The following is a 19,562-nucleotide window of genomic DNA, read 5'->3' on the forward strand; positions in this document are numbered from 1 at the left end:
TAAGCCAAAGATATGCAGGCCTGAATAGCCATCCATTCCCAACTTTCTCTCGGGAGCCCCCGCTGAGCAATTGTAAATCTTTCTCCTCAAAACAAGCTGTTCTTCCGGAGACCATAGTTTCATCCACTCTCTTTTGCATCAGGGGATTCCTGGGGAAATTCTAATTTCTTTGGGTCTGTTCTTTCAATAGCTTGGTCAGAATAGATAAAGCACATGCCTTTCTTTAGAATAAGATCATTTCTACCAGGCAGACCCATTATTACATTTCCCTAGCCCTTGTCTCAGTGCCACAATACTGGAGGAAAATATGCTACATCTTAAAAATAGTCGACAAAATACAAACAAGAGCCAAGACTAGAACACCTTCCGATAGTGCCAGTTTAGCTATATAAACACTGTTCTACAGAACCTCTGCACTTCGCTGCAGAATTGTCATTTGCTGGTGACAGAGTGATGAAGACATTTGAGGGAAGTATGTATGCAGACTACACGAGTATGGGCAGATCAATTTTGGCTAAATACAAAGACTTCTCACATATGCTTCATTAACACAGATCGGACTATATGTGGGAATGCACTTTTATAAAGTCATCGCTTATCTTAACCTGCATTTCCTAAACTCTCCAGCAGGCCAGAAACTCAGCTTCCTGTTTTTTCTTTTTACTTTTTTTTTTTCTTTCTTTCATTGGATATTTTTTTATTTATATTTCAAATGTTATTCCTTTTCCTGGTTTCCTGGGAAATAAGGAAGATAAGCTCCCTATCCCAGCCCCCTCCCTTTCTTCTATAAGGATGTCCCCCCTCACCCTGACATTTCCTGTTTTTCTAACCACACTGACAAGCACAGTCTTTAAAAGGAAACTGGATTCAGATCTGAGAATTGGAAATTGACAATTTCAGTCCTCTGACTGTCTTCTGTGGAGATTAAAGCAACTTTTATCCTCTGCGTTTGGAGCCAAAATAACAGAGTCTTCACCCTTTGTAGCAGAAGAAGGTGTGTTTTGTAAGCTGCAGATTTACCTCTTTGTGTTCTTAACTATGGCTGTACAGGAGCTCTGAGAAAGGGATTCTGTATTGCGTTTGCCTAAGCTTCAGGATAAGCACCATAAAGAGCAAGATTGGAAGGTCTATGAGATGGATTGCTTTCGGTATCGGGCATTGAGGGATACACTTCTATTATGGTTCTGTACTTGGGTACATTCTCAATTTTTTAAAGTTATTTGTGTTTCTGATATATCAGATTTTAATTCACCAAATCTATTAAATGTGTCTTTTCCATTCTAGGTTGGGCTTCTAAGAAAAATCTCTCCTTTGTAAGTACTTGTTTGGAATTATAAACTGCTGAGGCTAATTGAAAATAACAATGGGGAATGCTTTCTAGTCAGGGTAAGACCCATCTCTATTCAGTGAAACAGGCTGTAGGTGTCTTCTTGTCACCATAGGTCTTTTCACTTGATCTTTTTCCCTTTCTCTCTTTTTTCTTTGATTTTTCAATTTTTCACTGAACTAATGTAACACTCAAGTTTTATTTATACTAAGAAGATGGGTAGACAGGATTATTTTCAAAACGATTTGCTAAGTTTGAAAAACTGAACTATGCCCATAAGAAATGAAAATGTATGTTGAAGCTCAGTGGATTCTCGAGGTTCCACAGTTGCAAAGCAAAGCGAGGTATTAATTCCCCTGTTCTCTGAACACATAACTTATGGAACAATCTATGATACAGAGGAAGGAGTGTGTTCTTTTTATCATTTTCTTTGGCATGGAAGTTGAAGTCTGTAGGTGTGTGAGTGATACATACATGTACCTTCAGCATAGAGGTAATTTTTGAAATGGTTCAGATGACTGCAAGCCTGCAAGTGTTCACATCCTTCTCCCAAGGTTAATTACTACTGTCAAGTATGAGGAGATTGTTCCCAGCCAACAAAACTAAGAACCAGTGTCTTATTCTGTATGTGCTGTTTCCCACCAGGAGTCAAATGGGACAAGGAACTTTGGACCTGAAGCCATAGCTCCAAGGAAGCATGTCCATGCGCTTATTTTTAAACAGCTGTGTTTTCCTGATATGGTTCCAGAAGTATTTTAATTAGCAACATAGCCTGTTGATGTTTTACCTCTTCTAATTTTAATACAATGGCAACTTTTTATGTATGCTTAAGGGAATAATAACAGCCAACAATTTTTTGTTAAAAATATTTCAGTAAATTCACTAACGTGTATTAGTGCTCATCAATTCTTAAAATGAAAATTAGTTTGGCATTTTATGATCTGTACTTTATCTATATAAGAAAGTAAAAATACAGAATTTAATTTTAAGAAAAAAATCACAAGCAAAGGATAAAAGCAAAGTAACAGAACATGTGGGCCATAGTCTTTGACCATAACTTCAGGGATGACTTCTCCAGGCAGTGGGAGCAGAGACATCACTATTGATGCAATCAATATTGATCCCTTCTTAGAACAGGAGACAATTTAGGAACAAAGATAGTACTTAAAGCTTATGCTCTATTTTGCATAGCCAATTTATGTGTGCAATTTCATCAAACTTTCAATTAGAAAACATTACTGCATAACAATATTCATAGACAGAATATAGGGTATTTTCCATAAGCAGGGAACAAAGATTGAAGTACATCCATTTAGCAGGTCTGTTTGTTATAGGAGGAATATAATAGTACTCCAGGTTATTAAGAGAATGAACATTATAGGTTTGTAGCTTAATGTTCAATCTTACTTTCTTTCTGTCCACTTTTCTCTCTTTTGACCTACTCAATTTAAACTTTACTCACAGTGTTAAACTTTCAGATAACCTAGAAAGACCACAGGGGGAAAAAAGAAAATATTCTCTCTAGAAGAGACCATGAAGAGAAACCATTGAGCTTTGTTTTAATCTTCCTGAAGTAGGGCTTCAAGCTTGAGAGAAAAAATGCTGTTTTTATGGGAAAAGGAATGGAAATGGAGGAATTCCAATACCATTTAATCCTTTCAGTGAAGAGTACAGATGATGAACTGTGGATGAGAAAAATGCAGCTTAGTGTGACCCAGCCGATGGACTTAAAGACATTGACTTCAGACCACTGATCATCTATCACAGAACCTGTCCCCTAATGAAAAAAGTGCTCAGGAAGGTATTTATGTGACCATAATTCAGAAGAAGGCAGGAGGCACATATTCAAACACTTGCATGGATTTGGAATCCCCACACTTCAATAGGAGATGCATGCTCTTGCTATCCTTCAAGATGAGCATGGATGAGAAAAAGAGCTTGTCAAATAAGTGATCAAGCAAAATGATGCCAAGTGTAAGCAGTGAGAACAAAGCCTGTGAAATATCATGTGTCAGCACAATGCTTCATGGCCTTGCATCTAACATGTAGGAGGTTGAACCAGAACACCTGTAATGATTTCAAGACTACACTAGGCTACATAGTGAATTTCAAGATAGAATGGACTATGGTATACATGCTAGTTAGCCAGGTCTAATTTATGTTATACAGTGTTTAAATAGACTGAAAAATAACATTGTCCTGAATACGTGCATATGGCTATTATCAGTCAAACATAATACTTTTTGTTGTTTTTGTTTTTGTTTTTGTTGTTGTTGTTGTTGTTTTTAAAAGCAAATGTACTCCAAGGGAAAGCAGCAGGACCCGACACATTGTTCACACTCAACTACTTAAAGTTTCTAGTTTTAAGACTCTAAGTTTATATTCATGTGTCTGTGAATGAGTTTCTGTGTGGTTATATCTGCGTTCACAGTCTACTCATGCCAGAAGAGCTGGGATTCGTGAGCTTCTCATCATGGGTATGGAAATAGTAAGTTGTCTTCTGGAAGAACTACAAACTCTTATAACTACTATGCTGAGAAAATCTCAAATTGAATAAGAAACGATAAAAGATGCTTCACGCCTTCTTTTAAGGTGAACAAGAATACCCTTGGCAGGGAATAGGGAGGCAAAGTTTAGAACAGAGGCTGAAGGAACGCCCATTCAGAGCCTGCCCCACATGTGGCCCATACATATACAGCCACCAAACTAGATAAGATGGATGAAGCAAAGAAGTGCAGGCTGACAGGAACCAGATGTAGTTCTCTCCTGAGAGACACATCCAGAGTACATCAAATACATAGGCGAATGCCAGCAGCAAACCATTGAACTGAGAGTGGGACCCCTGTTGAAGGAATCAAAGGACTGGAAGAGCTTGAAGGGGCTTGAGACCCCATATGATCAAGAACACCAACCAACCAGAGTTTCCAAGGGCTAAGCCACTACCCAAACACTATACATTGACTGTCTCTGGGCTCCAACTGCATAGGTAGCAATGAATAGCCTAGTAAGGGTACCAGTGGAAGGGGAAGCCCTTGGTGAACCCCCAGTGAACGGGATTGTTGAGGGGGGAGGGCAATAATGGGAGGAGGATGGGGAGGGAAACATCCATATAGAAGGGGAGCATGATGGGCTAGAGGGGTGTTTGCCTGGAAACTGGGAAAGGTAATAACAATTGAAATGTAAATAAGAAATACCCAATTTAATAAAGATGGAGAAAAGAAAAGGATACAAGAAAGGGAGGAACACAGAAAGATATATGGATGAAAAATAGATGATAGATAGATGGTAGAGATAGATAGATAGATAGATAGATAGATAGATAGATAGATAGATAGATAGACAGACAGACAGACAGACAGATAATCGTGGTTCCCAAGACAAAAGGAGTACATATAACTCATCCACATATGCTCATTCTAGGCCCAACTTCAGAAGCAACTCAAACTCACATGTGACCACCATGTCCAGAAGGTTCAAAATACATACAATTTAAGAAGGTAATTACCTTCAACAAAATTAGATTAGTAGTCAGTGACTATTCAAACATCAGGCGTCTGGCTGACCAGTAGTTTATTTTAGGAATATTTAAGCACAGCACAAATAGGTGAAAACTTGCATATTTCCATGTGAAAGATCCAGTGTGCACAATAGAACTTAAGATGTTTTTACATAATGATTCTTTATAAAGAACATATCACATCTTCAAAGAAAATAGATTCGATAGATTGGCAAGTGCACAATAACGGTCTTGGGGAAAATCCAGTGTGGTCTTTTCTACACAGATAGAGCAAAGGTCATCAGGCTATTAATGTCCTCTGCTCTCAGTCTTCTAGGAAAAAAAACAGGCTATGCATCCCTTCCATTGAAGGAACAACCTTGTATGTTTCCCACTACTGGTTCTCTCCATGTTTATCCGTGAGCACAGGAACCTCTTTGCCTCCCCTCATTCATTACTATGACTCTCCCTTTGTATGTAAACAGGATACTCACAGACAATCAGCTGAACCTCATGGATGTCATTAATTGTCTTTAATAATTTTAATTTCTAAAACAAAATATTAAACAAAAACATTTATTTGCTCACTTTCATACTAATTGATAATGGACATTCACAGGAAATGCTACTGTTTGATTCTAGTGCGTAAAATTTTTGTAAACTATTCTCTATTTTCTGGTTTCATATAACCTGATATATTAGAATATATTATAATATTATAAAAATGATTTTGTTCCTAATGTCACTAAACATTTAGCCATGAATATCTATCTTTGACTTAGGTGGAATGTTTGTTACATTCTCCCACACTGTAGGAACATAATTTTTTTACTGATTCAATAATTAGTATATTCAAGGAACTATTCTACAACCATGAAGCCATAAAAATATAGTACATATTTTCTTCTTGATTAATTATTAAGCAGTTTTGATATGGTACTTCATATGTAAATATGTACTGATAAGTTATATCCCAATACTATATATGTTTAAATTACATATATATATGTATATATATATGTGTGTGTGTGTGTGTGTGTGTGTGTATACATATATCTGTTTGATTAACAGACACTTTATGTAGCATAATGTGTTATTGCAGTACTATGTAACATATCAATATATGTGTACATCCTACACATTTCTACATTGGTCACATTTAGATAATTTTTACATTTTAGTTTCTGATGACCTCACCACAAGCATTTTGGTAAAACATGGATCATTTTTCAGAAAAGCTATCTGTGTGTTGTTTTATATATTTTAAGGACTGGGACCTAAGACTGGTCACCATACTTGGGTATTGGTGGATAATTGACATCTTTGTCCTTTGAAGTTTTCCATATTTCTACCAGTACCAAGTGATGGGAACTGGCTGTGTGTGAACCTGCAGGCACAGAGTGTTGTAAAGGCTCTGGATTCTTGATGCCAGATAACATAGGCTTATTTTCATAGGTTTACTAAGTGCAATCTATTATTCCTTTGCATGGAATTGTCCATAATTTTGATTGTTATTTAAATTAGGTTAAGGGGACAATCACTGTGAATTTATAAGAATTCTTCATATGGAAAATTTAATCATTTGCCTGATGTGTGTGCTGTCAATGTTAAGTTCTGGATACTCTTTTATTTTTAAATTTTATTTTTACTTTTTATTTTGATAAAACCAGTTTGTCTTGAAGATTTCATGTAGTTAAATAAGATATTTTTGTTTATAGTGTTTGGGATTTGAGACATTCTTCAGTCAGGAAACATGCTGAGATATTTAAAACATTCAGAATTATTATCATTGGTTTTCTAAACTTTAATTTGATTTCCATTTTAAAATTTCAGATTTGTAATAAATTCCTTATAGGAGATTATTTATTGTCCAACCTATGTTTCCTGATAGCTATTCAGACAAGACAAAACATAGACAATGACCTGATATAGGTAAAAATGGAAGCCTGGCCTATCGACTAAGCATTTTGGAACTCGTGTTAGCTGCTGCAATAAAACCCAGTTTCACAGAAAGTCAAGTTTCTTTAATGGCTATTTAGGAAGTAAGCATAGTTTCCATGGTAGCCAAAATATCTGGAGTGAAAATGTCCTTGTTTCCAATATGATCACAGAGAGGAAGACAAACAATTTCCTCTAACCCAATACAACATGCTTCCATGTTCTCCTCTGACCAACTCTGTCTTCTTTACCTCTTTGGCCATCGGAAACGCTAGATCAGCAATGTTCCCTTGTGCTAACCTGGAAGACTCCTGCTTGATCAGGTGTCTCTACTCAATGCAAGCCTTATTCCCCCAATGCCCTTGAGACCACAAATAAGTAATAAAGTCTTGGCTTTGCCTATGTGAGGTCACTAGACAAGCAGCTTACCATGCACAGAAAGACACTGCGACTTTCTCCTTTATCAAAAGTAAATACAGCCAGCACAGAAAATAGTCAGGAAAAAAAGTTCAACCAAAAAATTAAATAAAATAAAATGAAACATTAAATACATACAACATAACATTTAAAAAATGACCTTAGGAACACATTTTAAACTCATCTCAAATATCTGCTATCTTCAGTGAGCCTGGATGCTCACAGGGATTGTGAGTATTGTAAAGTTCACATTATTTTCTGACATTAACCTTTGCAGAAAGCAATTTGACCCACATGCTATTTAGGTTTAGGTTGTTATTTTATAAAATGCCTACTTTGTCCTGCTGAGTCTTTAATTGAAATGTGAATCCCATTTATCTGTATGAGAATGTCATGAAGAAAACTGTTCTGGATCAATTTTATACTTGTCTTCTTCCTTCCATGTTTTCTACACACCACCTACTAAGAAAACCACAGTAAAACATTAAAACATGAAACAAAAGCTAGGCTGGGGGCTTGACATATTTACCTTCACTTTGTTTCCAAATCTTAGTTTCTAGAAGAATTTTTCTGTACTTAGCCAGACCAGTATATGTTGGTGAAGGTTAAAGTATTCTAAGAAGGATTAGATCTGGATAGATATCTGAAGAGTCAAGGACACTTGATGATGTTAGAGAAGAACATGTTTCGTTTTAATTCCCAGCAATCACATGATTGTTGACACCCTCCAATTCCACTTCAATGTGATCCAGCCTGCACTTTTGACCTACATAGGTGGCAAACACACATGTGGTACACAGACACAAATGCTGACAGAACACTCATGCACACATATGAATAAATCTAAACAAAAATTTAAAAAGAAGTATAAACAAAGTCAATTTAAGAAGGCCATTGAATTTACTGATATTTTCCTTATGAACAAAGTAAACACTTAACATGAATAAGACATGAAAGCATTTTAACTCTGTTTACAATGAAATGCTTCTCTCCACAGTTTAGCCCAGCAATGGGAGGCTGTTAGCATATTGAATCCACAGCCACAAAACAGAAAGAATTGATGCTGTTCATCTCAACTGTAGTTATTCCCTTTCCTTCTCATTCATTCTCAAATAACAATTTATGTGACAATGCCACCCATACTTAAGAGTTGCCCCCCCTTCTCTGTTAAAACTCTCTGAAAGGATACCCCAAATATTGCCATAAGAGAATCTCCTGGGTGAGTCTGGTGTTTAATCCAGCCAGTTAACAATGCCTGGACTAAACACCAGTCCAAAGAAACTTTAGTTATTGGTACATTTTCACTGACTCACTGCAGAGAACAGGACTTGATAGAACATTATTTTGGTCTTACACTTACATTTTAAACATCTTCAATTTTTTACTATTTAACTTTACCAATCTTCCTAATAATTTCTAGACTCATAGCTTTCTACAATAAAAAAAAGAAAAACAGTAATAAATATAACTATGAATGCTTTCTGAAACAAAAACTTCAGATTAACTCTATTAAAGAAATTGAGGAAGATCTCAGAAGATGGAAAGATCTCCCATGCTCATGGATTGGCAGGATTAACATAGTAAAGATGGTCATTTTGCCAAAAGCAATCTAAAGATTCAATGCAATCCAGATCAAATTACTACTCAATTCTTTATAAAGATAGAAAGAGCAATTTGCAAATTCATTTGGAATAACAAAAAACCCAAGATAGCAAAAAGTATACGCAACAATAAAAGAAGTTCTGAGGGAATCACCATCCCTAATTTCAAGCAGCATTGCAAAGCAATAGTCATAAAAACTGTATGGTACTGGTACAGAGACAGGTAGACAGATCAGAACAGAACTGAAGACCCAGAAATGAACCCACACACCTATAGTCACTTGATTTTTGACAAAGGAGGTGAAATCATCCAATTGAAGAAAGATAGCATTTTCAACAAATGGTGCTGGCTCAACTGGAAGTCAGCATGTAGAAGAATGAAAATCGATTCATTCTTATCACCCTGTACAAAGCTTAAGTCCAAGTGGATCAAGGACCTCCACATCAAACCAGATACACTCAAACTAATAGAAGAAAAGTTGGGAAGCATCTCGAACACATGGGCACTGGGGAAAATTTCCTGAACAAAATACCAAATGACTTAAACTCTAAGATCAAGGATCGAAAAATGGAACTTCATAAGACTGCAATACTTCTGTAAGGCAAAAGAAACTGTCATTAGGACAAAACTGCACCAACTGATTGGGAAAAGATCTTTACCAATCCTATATCTGACAGAGGGCTAATATATAAAATATACAAAGAACTCAAGAAGTTAAACTCCAGAGAGCCAAATAACCCTATAAAAAATGGGGTACAGAGCTAAACAAAACATTCTCAGCTGATGATTACCGAATGGCAAAAAAGCACCTAAAAGAAATGTTCAACATCCTTAGTAATCAGGAAAATGCAAATCAAAACAACCATGATATTCCACCTCACACCAGTCGGAATGGCTAAGATAAATAAATTTAGGTGACAGCAGATGCTGGTGAGGATGTGGAGAAAGAGGCACACTCCCCTATTGTTGTGGTTTTTGCATACTGGTACAACCACTCTGGAAGTTAGTCTGGAAAATTGGACATTGCACTACCTGAGGACCCAGCTATACCTCTCCTGGGCATATACCCAAAAGATACTCTAATATACAACAAAGACACATGATCCACTATGTTCAATGCAGCCTTATTTATAATAGCCAGAAGCTGGAAAGAACCCAGATGCCCTTCAAAAGAGGAATGGATTAAAAAATGTGGTACATCTACACAATGGAGTACTATGCAGCTATCAAAACCAATGACTTCATGAAATTCATAGGCAAATGGAATAAACTAGAAAATATCATCCTGAGTGAGGTAACCCAATCACAAAAAACACAGTTGGTATGCACTCATTGATAAGTGGATATTAGCCCAAAAGCTCGAATTATCCAAGATGCAATCCACAGACCACAGGAAGCTCAAGAAGAAGGAGAACCAAAATTTGGATGCTCCCACTCCTTCTTAAAAGGGGGGAAAATATCCATAAGAGGAGATATAGAGGCACAGTTTAGAGCAGAGATTGAAGGAATGCCCATTCAGAACCTGCCTCACATCTGGCCCATATATATACAGTCACCAAACTAGATAAGATGGATGAACCTAAGAAGTGTATACTGACAGGAACCAGATATAGGTCTCTCCTCAGAGACACATCCAGAACATGTCAAATACAGAGGTGAATGCTAGCAACAAACAACTGAACTGCGAATGGGACCCCCCCTTGTGGGAATTAGAGGAAGGATTGAAAGAGTTGAATGAGTTTGCAACCCCATAAGAACAATGCCAACAAATTAAAGCTTCCAGGGACTAAACCACTACTGAAAGACTATACATGGACTGACCCAGGGCTCCAACTGAATATGTAGCAGAGAATAGCCTTGTTGTGGCACCAGTGGAAGGGGAAGCCCTTGGTCTTGCCAAGGTTGGACCCCCAGTGCAGAGGAATATTGGGGGGGGGCAGAAAGGGAGATGGATGGAGGAATATCCATATGGGGCTCATGGACAGGAAACCAGGAAAGGGAATAACATTTGAAATGTAAGTAAAGAAATATATTTAATTTTTAAAAAAAGGAAAAAATTGGTTACCAATATTCCTCTCATGAAAATTATGAATTCAGTTCCCTAGTTAACTGTCATAGAAACACAGAAGTCATGTGTTCACTTACTTGTGTTTTCCACACTGATAACCCAAAAAACCTAGTTTGCATTTTACCTTTCTGTGCACATGCGCACACATGCTCACACACACACACACACACAGACACACACACACACAAACACACAGACATACACACACATCCCTACTATTTTCTATGAGATGTGAATAGATTACCAATACTTGTGTCTTAGTCATGATTACTATTGCTATGATGAAATGTTATGACCAAAGGGACTTGGGAAGCAAAATGTTTGTTCAGTTTACAATTTTATATCACAGTTCATGTTCAAAGGAAGTCAGGAAAAATCTCCAGCAGGGCTAGAACCTGGAGGCAGGAGCTGATACACAGGTCAAGGAGGAGTGCTCCTTATTGGCTTGCAACTCCTAGCTTGTTCAGTCTGCTTTCTTATAAAAATTAGGACCACCAATTCAGGTATGGTACAGGCCATAACAGTCTAATCTCTCTCCCATCCATCAAGATTTAAGATGATGTCCTACAGGCTAACCTACCATCCAAGCTTATGGAGGTATAGTCTCAATTGAGGGTCCCTCTCCTCTGATGACACTAGCTGGTTTCAGGTTGACATAAAAGTAGCCAGCACAACTGGGTGACAATGGAGAAGTATTTCTGGTTTCCTTGGAGAGTCTTTAAGAAATTGACCAGACAGAGAGTAGAGGAAAAGGTATCCTTTGACAGGGACAGGGTAATTTTTCTGGACATAATGTGACTTTTAACCATGAGTTTTTGCCTGGAGTTGTTGAAATAAATTTTTCTACTTTAGATCTTTTTCAAAGTTGTTAAATTTATGAAAGAAAAAATAGGAACTCTGTGACTCTAATCATTTCCAACATTTTCTTATTTATAATTAGTAAATGTGTATTTGAAAGTGTTGCTTGGCATTTATAATTTAATCTTCATAATATATTTAAGCAATGGTTACTTTATGCTAGGAAATGAGGGTTAATAACCCATGATGAATTATATTAGAAATGTAAAATCACTTCAGAAAATTTTACATAAAGCTTTAAGTAGACAAGAGATGAAAAGACACAGAGCACTTGATATTAAATTATTTGCTTATGTTTTCTTAGATTTTATCATCGATGTCAAATATAAATGGTTGTGACTTTATACTATTCGAGAAATTTAGTGCTATAGGATGAGATTATGTTGGCATACCAATAAATGAAATTACAAAAATGTTCAATGTCATAGTTACTTTATGAATATCTCTGTGGCAACATCAATGTAGTAGTAAGATAGGATTTTCAAGAAAAGAAAATATATATTATTGTTTTAAAATAATAATAAAATAAATTTAATTATATTTGTAGATAAGCTCATAACACTTTTTATATTTATAGATATACTGGTGAAAAAAAAAAACAAAACCAAGAAGCAGATGTTCCATGTCTGTCATTTTTCAGCACCAATTTTCCTATAGAGACTTTAAACATGGTGGTTGACAGAAAGTGGGTTTGTTTATTTGATATTGTGATTATCCGGGTAAATGTTAGTTAATGTTTAATCTTTTAGTTTCTTCAGTTTTACTGTTTAACAATGACTGCATATGTTTATAATACATACCATGACAATATCCATTTCCCTGGCTAAGCTTCCAGCTTCATAAGTCCAAAATTGAATGCTAATATAGGATAAGAGATTATGAGACTTTAAAACACTTAACTAATATTTTCTGCGGATGTAGCAGAACCCAAGATTTAGCAAAGACATTTCAGAAACATAGCCTTAAAGCAGGGAGACCAGGACCTACTACTCATAATATTGATCTCACTATAGACAGAAACCTACAAAATACCAGGAACTGATAGATTAGAATATCCATGTTAGGTCATCACAGAGTTTGTTAACCATTTCAATGCAATACACAGAAAAGCCACAGCATAAAAGGTGACTTTCAGATTAAGAAATGGGAGGATCAATGCATAGGAAGGAATCTACATCTACCAGTTAATGGAAAATGGCCACCTCCTGAGCCCAAGACAAAAAGACGTTGGGTTAGCAGTCAAAAGAACATGTTGGCATGACTAAATGAACACATTCTGCCAGCTATATTGTGCTGGCTTAAAGGGTACAATTATGACTGTTTATCTTTGCTTGGGATATTAATTGGTTGTTAAATATTAATGTTTATTATAATGCAGGTACTAGTTTGTGTCTAAAGAGACTAGAAGTAATGTTTTCAAATTAAAACTCATTTTAATTTGTAACAATATAAATGTCAAAATCTGTTTTCCATTTATCAAATGACTGGAATCTATTTATAATTATAGGGAATTTCTTAGGGAAACCGAATTAATATCCTACCAAATCTGGCTAAAATGACTAAGCTCTCAGTAACATTTAAGATTTAGTTAATACAGTTTTATTAATTATTTAAAAGCTATTTGTTTCATGTAACCATGTGTTAAAGTCATGATCATACAGGTAAAGTATATACTTTTTATAAACAGAGTACATTTCTCAAATACATTGAGATAAGTAACAATAGTGAAATAATTTACCCAGTTCTTGCTTGAATCAGACAATTCTGTAAGATCTAATGCAATGCAAAAACCTTTGCTTCAAAAGCTACACAACAAAGACCCCAGTACATATATAGCAGACACATGGAGCACAGTCTCCACTGGGTCTCTCAACAGTTGGAACAAGGGCAGTCCCAAAAGCTGTATCCTGACTGTAGGATTCATTTCCCAACAGGGATGTCTTCTCTGGCCAGAGTGGAAGAGGTTGTGCTTGGTGTGACAGAGACTTGGCACCAGAGTAGGAGGATGTGGGAGGGACTCTTTGAGAGGGATCATGAGAAGCAGCATTTGAGATGTTAATGAATGAATGGTTTATTTACATCCCAAATGCTGCACCCTCCCCATCCCCCCTCCCAGAGTTCCTTCTAGCTCCTCTTCCCCTCTAAGAGAGGGTGCCCACTCTCCCATACCCGCCCCATGCCCTGGTAGGTCAAATCTCTGTGGATTAGGAGCATCCTTCAATCCTTCCCTCAACTCTTCCATAAGAGTCCCCAACCTCTGTCCAATGTTTAGTTGTGGTTATGTGCATCTGTCTCAGACAACTGCTAGGTAGAGCCTTTCAGAGGTCATTTATGCTGAGCTCCTGTTTGCAAGCATAAGAGAGTATCATTAACAGTGTCAGGGATTGGTTCTTCCCCATGGGATGGGTCTCAAGTTTGGCTAGTTATTAGTTGACAATTCTTTCAATCTTGGTTTCATCTTTGTCCCTGCACTTTTTCAATCTGGCAGTTTCTCAGAAAATTGGGAATAGTTCTAAATGAAGATCCAGTTATACCCCTCCTGGGCATATACCCAAAAGATGCTCCACCATATCACAAAGACACATTTTCTCAGAACTTGCTTTTGGTTTTCCCTCACCTATTGCTATCTGGGAAGTCTGTAGAGACATTCAGTGGGTCTCATGAACTACTTTCTTTAACAAGACAAAACGATTCTTGGTTATTGATGTCAATTACCTTAGTTCACATGACACCATCATCAAACTTCATTATTTCATGGACATAAAACAAGAAATATTAATAGTGTGAAACAGTCTCAGTTCTCAATTAAACAAATGACAATGTTCATTTGAGTTCTAAACTCAAGTGTATTTAATTATTTAGTGTAGCACATGATCACAGTAACCATTGTTTTAATAGTTTTGATCATTGAAGATTTAACAAACAAATTACTCTAGATGATATAAAACCAAGTTTGTCTGTGTGCCTCCACTCCACACTTGCATTCTGTGGCTGAGTTTGGTTTGGTTTTCTTTCTAAGGACAATTTCCACTTATTAACTAATTTATTGATAGTTCTTCTGTGGAAGTTCATGTAAGCCTCTATTCAGCCTAAGACCTATCAGATGTTCAAGCCCACAATTATAAATTTTGAACACTTCTACAGATTTATTGTTAACCAACATTAATTACATTTTCTAACAAGGCTTTCCACTCAAATGGCACCTGTTACTAAATTCTCTGTAGAGTATACCTGTCCAGAGACAAGTGCAATATTGAGCTCTCCTGTTATGGTAGAACATCAAAAAATGCTATATTATCTTTCTCCTCAATTAACTAATGATGATAAATCTTTAAGCCACAAAAGGACATAAAAAGCCATAGAGATCTCTGACTTCTGACTTAACACCTTTTTCTTATGTATGTATGTATGTATTTATGTATGTATGTATGTATGTCTATATCAATCTATCTCTCTGTCTATCTATACACACACAATCAATTGTCGCTTGAAATGGTCAACAGAAGAATTACAGAAATCATCAGTTTAAGAGTTTCAACTTGCATGGTGTTCTGATTCTAATTGGAATGGCATACTACACCTCTCCTTGATTGTGAGCTTTCTCTTCAGAAGCACATCCATCTGATAGTTGCTGCCTGGCTGTAGTCACAGAGTACCAAAATGGCTGGATAGTTACAAAGCTAAGACTCAGGTGTCCTTAGAAGTAGTTTAACTTTACATCCCAATGCCTATTAATCTCACTTACTTTCCTTTTGTGATCATTAAAGACCACATCATACCATTACAGGTACAGTATTATCTGCTGTTTTGAGAATATTAACACATTTATATTTTACAAGTGGTCATTGCTATTTTTTACCCTAGTACTTATTGTGATTGGTTTAACAACTTAGCTTTTTCTGCTACTGTATGTTTATAGGAGTAAACACCTTACATAGAGTTGGTACTATCTATGGCTTCAGACATTCATAGAGGATTGGGAACATATCCCAAACAATAATAGGCTACTTCACAAGAAAATATGTTCTGTGTGCTTATGATTTTAAGTGAGAAGCTGTATTTAAAAATTGGCTGCTACGGACAGTATCTTATTTTATAATCTGGCATATCAGATAAAAAATCATTCCTGATAGAAAATTGAAATTGTCTTATGAGTCAACAGTTAGGCATTCAATATTTCCTGGACATTCAGTGGAATCTTGCTACTTTAACAATGAAACATATTTACTAATAACAAAAATTTCCATGTTCAAAAATCTTACTTGATTTCTCTGTTTTGTATCAAATGAGGGCTTTTTATCAGAGAAGCCTATTTTCTACAGATGCCTGGAATATCAAAGATATAGCGCTATTGGACATCTAATTTTCAAGAGCACCTGGATTACTATTTTGTGGAGTCATTCCAAGGATATCTGAATGCAACCCTCACTCACAACTGAAATGTGTATGGTCAATCCAGTATGAACATTTGGACAGAATCACAATGATGTCATACTTCACCCTCTAATATTGTGCCTCGTTCTCCTAAATGGGCAATGTCAGGTCAACAAATCATCTTCTATTTTAATGGAAAGCTTGAACATGGTCTACACCTGTGAAAACCTGAAGCATTTTCTGTTTAGAAAATCTAATGAACACTTTTGTTATTCTTCATCCTCTTCTTTGCACATCAGTATGCTTTCCTGTGCACTTCCCTTATTTTCAACAGTCGGGTTACTATCTTCAGGCAAATAAATCATTGTTGTATGCTGTTTGATATCAAATTAATTAAAATGCAGCAGATGACTGTGAGCGATCATTACAATCTTGATATATGAAGTGTAAATATGATTTTTCTCTTTGAGATGGAGGCAAATTAGTTCAGTTTTCTTAGATTTAAAGTAAAAAAGGAATGTTTTCAAGGTCAAGTCTCAGATATCCCAATCCAGAGCTGGCATTGATATGCTTCAGTTTTAATCTTATCCTGAAAAGAATCTCCAGTGACATTGAAATGTATTAATATTTTTTGCTTTTTGGTCCAGATCTTGACATAGCCATCTAGCTAGTAATTAGCTGCTTAAAAAATCACTACCTCTGAGAATTTCAATTTGTTTTACCATAACTAGATTTTCTAGGGTGAGATAGCACCTTTAATACAGTTTCCCAGGCTAGGAGATTGGTTGTCATAGCAGATCTTGGAAAATCTTTAACAATAATGTTTCTAAGACTATTCGTTTAAACAATTTGTTTCTACTTCCAATATGTATGTGGACTTTGAAGATAATAAAATTTAAGTTTCTCTGCATATTGGACATATTAAGGAAAAAATCACGATAGGTCTGGAGAGACAGCACAGTTGATAAAATGCTTGCCTTGTAAGCATGGAGAATGTAAGCATGGGTGTTCAACACCCACCTAAAAGTTCCTAAGAAAGAGTATAACCCCTATGTTGGGACAGCAACCACAAGATCTCTCTTAGGAGCTCACTAACCAGAAGTCAAGCTGAGTTGGTGAGCATTAGGTACAATGAAATACCATGTCTCAAATAATTAAATGGAAATTGTTTAAAGAAAATGCTCCTGGACCTCTGCCCTCACGTACAAATACATGTATGTACATATATGTATAGAGACTTAACATGAATAATAGATAAACAAGATAACTGGGGCTGAAGTGCTCTTTACTGACTTAAGAACACTGTTTAGTGTGTTGATACACAAATCTAAGTATGCCATCTGACTTGGCAACTTATGGTTAAGTTTCTCTCTCTAATTCACGTTTCCTTGACAAGTGTTGAAAAATCTCTCAGCAAAATTTAGAGAAAAACTTAGCATTTATTTTGAGCAATATTTTCAATAAATGAATCAATCTCTTCCCTCAGCTAATATATTCATTTTTCTGTGTGTGGAAAGAACATGAAAGACCAGGGTTACTAATTCCTAATAACTAGCTACTTGTTAGGCCATCTTTCAGGATCAATATGAAACCTAGATAAAAATGAGTCCACAGGCATTTGAACCAGATATTGACCCATACTATGTATAAAGAGATTTTTGACCCTCTATTTAAACATAAAGATCCCCAAATCCAACATCAGTGTTCAATGGATCTGTTTGTCCCTCTTCTTAAGGTGCTTCATTTTCAGATTTCCACTATTAATGTGGATCTTTTAATTGGCTTTCTGAGGATAGTGGCTAAACTTGATTTTGGACACAGGCTGTGATCTCAAGTATAACAACACTCTGGCCAAAAATGATGGTTCAATCTGAGGTTGCAGGGCTTAGGAGTTGGGGCAGGTGGATTGTTGTGACATTCAAATCAGTTTTTCCTTCATAATAACTTCCATGTCAGCTTGCAGTACAGAGTTAAATCCAGATTTAATTTTATAAAAAGGTCTCATCTTCCTGTATTTTCTGAAATAACAAATTTGCTTCATAATTATCATGCCTTCTTTTACATTATGCCAAGAAAGAATGTTCTCTGTGCTAATTTCCTGTTACAAACACAAGGAACAAAATAAAAACCTGTCAAGCAACTTAAAGAAATACTTATTAAGTCCCATCATTTATAAGACATAGCACATTGTTGTCAGAAAACGTGGAACCTCCCCAATGACACTTACTCATCTGTTGGTGTATCAAGGGTAGAGGCATAGAGGAAAGAAGTCATAAAATTTACAAATTTGCCTTATATACAGCAATTGGGTCCTATGACTCAAGTAATCTACAACCTTCATATACAAGATTACTTCCTGATGACTCCAAACATGAGCTTGGGGTTAACATTTCATATTATAATCATAAAGGCTGAGTATGCTACTATCACTATGTTCAACTTCTTCATTATCATCAGTCTGACTAACAGAAAGAGGTTAACTGGGACTTTGTGGTAACTCAGGGCTGTGACGTGCATCATTGACAGTCAGGATTATAACATTTTCCATCCCCATATCTCCCACATTCTGCATTGTATATGGCTTCTTTAATTCTATTATTAAACAATTTATTTGAGTTGTTAAAAATGAAGTTACTCTTGGATGCCTGGTCTAATTAAGAGAGCACTTAGAAGAAGTTCAAACATCAACATCTTGCCAAAATGAAGAGAATGTAATAAACCATGTCCTTAGAAATATGCAGAGAGTATGGACACCCACAAGCTGAGGAACCCAGCTCCATTAATTTAAGGATTTGAATTCAGTTGAAAACCTTGGTAGCTCCAAAAACTACATGTTCAATGTGAGAGGATATCTCAATGAGCATCTCTATAAAGACTGTGATCATAAAACCCAATAAGTGGCGTCTAGGCTCTTGATTCCCAGTGCATTAATTAGAAATTCTGAGGGTGATAGCTATGGACATAGGCATGACTAAACAAGCCATAACTGTATACTTTATATAAACACCCAAACAGTATTTTGAAATTGACTAAGTTATGGCATCTACAACATTATGTGCATTGCAAAATGATGAGATCAGGCATATTAAATCTTAACTTCTGTCTTCGTTGGTCTCACACCCGAAGAATATGTTCCCATATGTTCTCCACATGAATGTCAAAACAGTGTTTTAAAAAAAAGGAAGAAGAAGAAGCCTATAAGCTTTGATCCAATGATATCATGCTTTACATTTGTGTTCATCTGAGAGTTGCTGGGCTCTAACTATAGTCAAAGAAGAATAGTTAAGTCATCACTGGTGATTATCTGATGATCCCATCCATTGTTCTGGTGCCTCTGTTCCTTCACAATCAACACACTAATTGTCAGCATCATCAAGCTTTGTAGATTGTGAATCACAAATAAATCTGTTATCCAGGAGTGTCCTGAAGCCACAACAGCAGCCGTACTCTTTATAGCTTGGACTACATTGTTTGTAAAGAAG

General features: G+C 36.1%; 1 long non-coding RNA gene across 1 annotated transcript; it reads left to right on the forward strand.

Moving 5' to 3' along the window:
• The first annotated feature begins 869 nt into the window (after positions 1-869).
• LOC147996140 (uncharacterized) lies at positions 870-18,223 on the forward strand. Its single transcript, XR_015677921.1, has 3 exons — positions 870-994; positions 1,285-1,313; positions 15,997-18,223. It is a non-coding gene; the product is annotated as an uncharacterized LOC147996140 (long non-coding RNA).
• Positions 18,224-19,562: the final 1,339 nt, after the last annotated feature.

The sequence above is a fragment of the Rattus norvegicus genome, chromosome 2, assembly GCF_021556685.1.
Source record: "Rattus norvegicus strain SHRSP/BbbUtx chromosome 2, alternate assembly SHRSP_T2T, whole genome shotgun sequence".
In the NCBI taxonomy this organism is placed as follows: domain Eukaryota; kingdom Metazoa; phylum Chordata; class Mammalia; order Rodentia; family Muridae; genus Rattus; species Rattus norvegicus.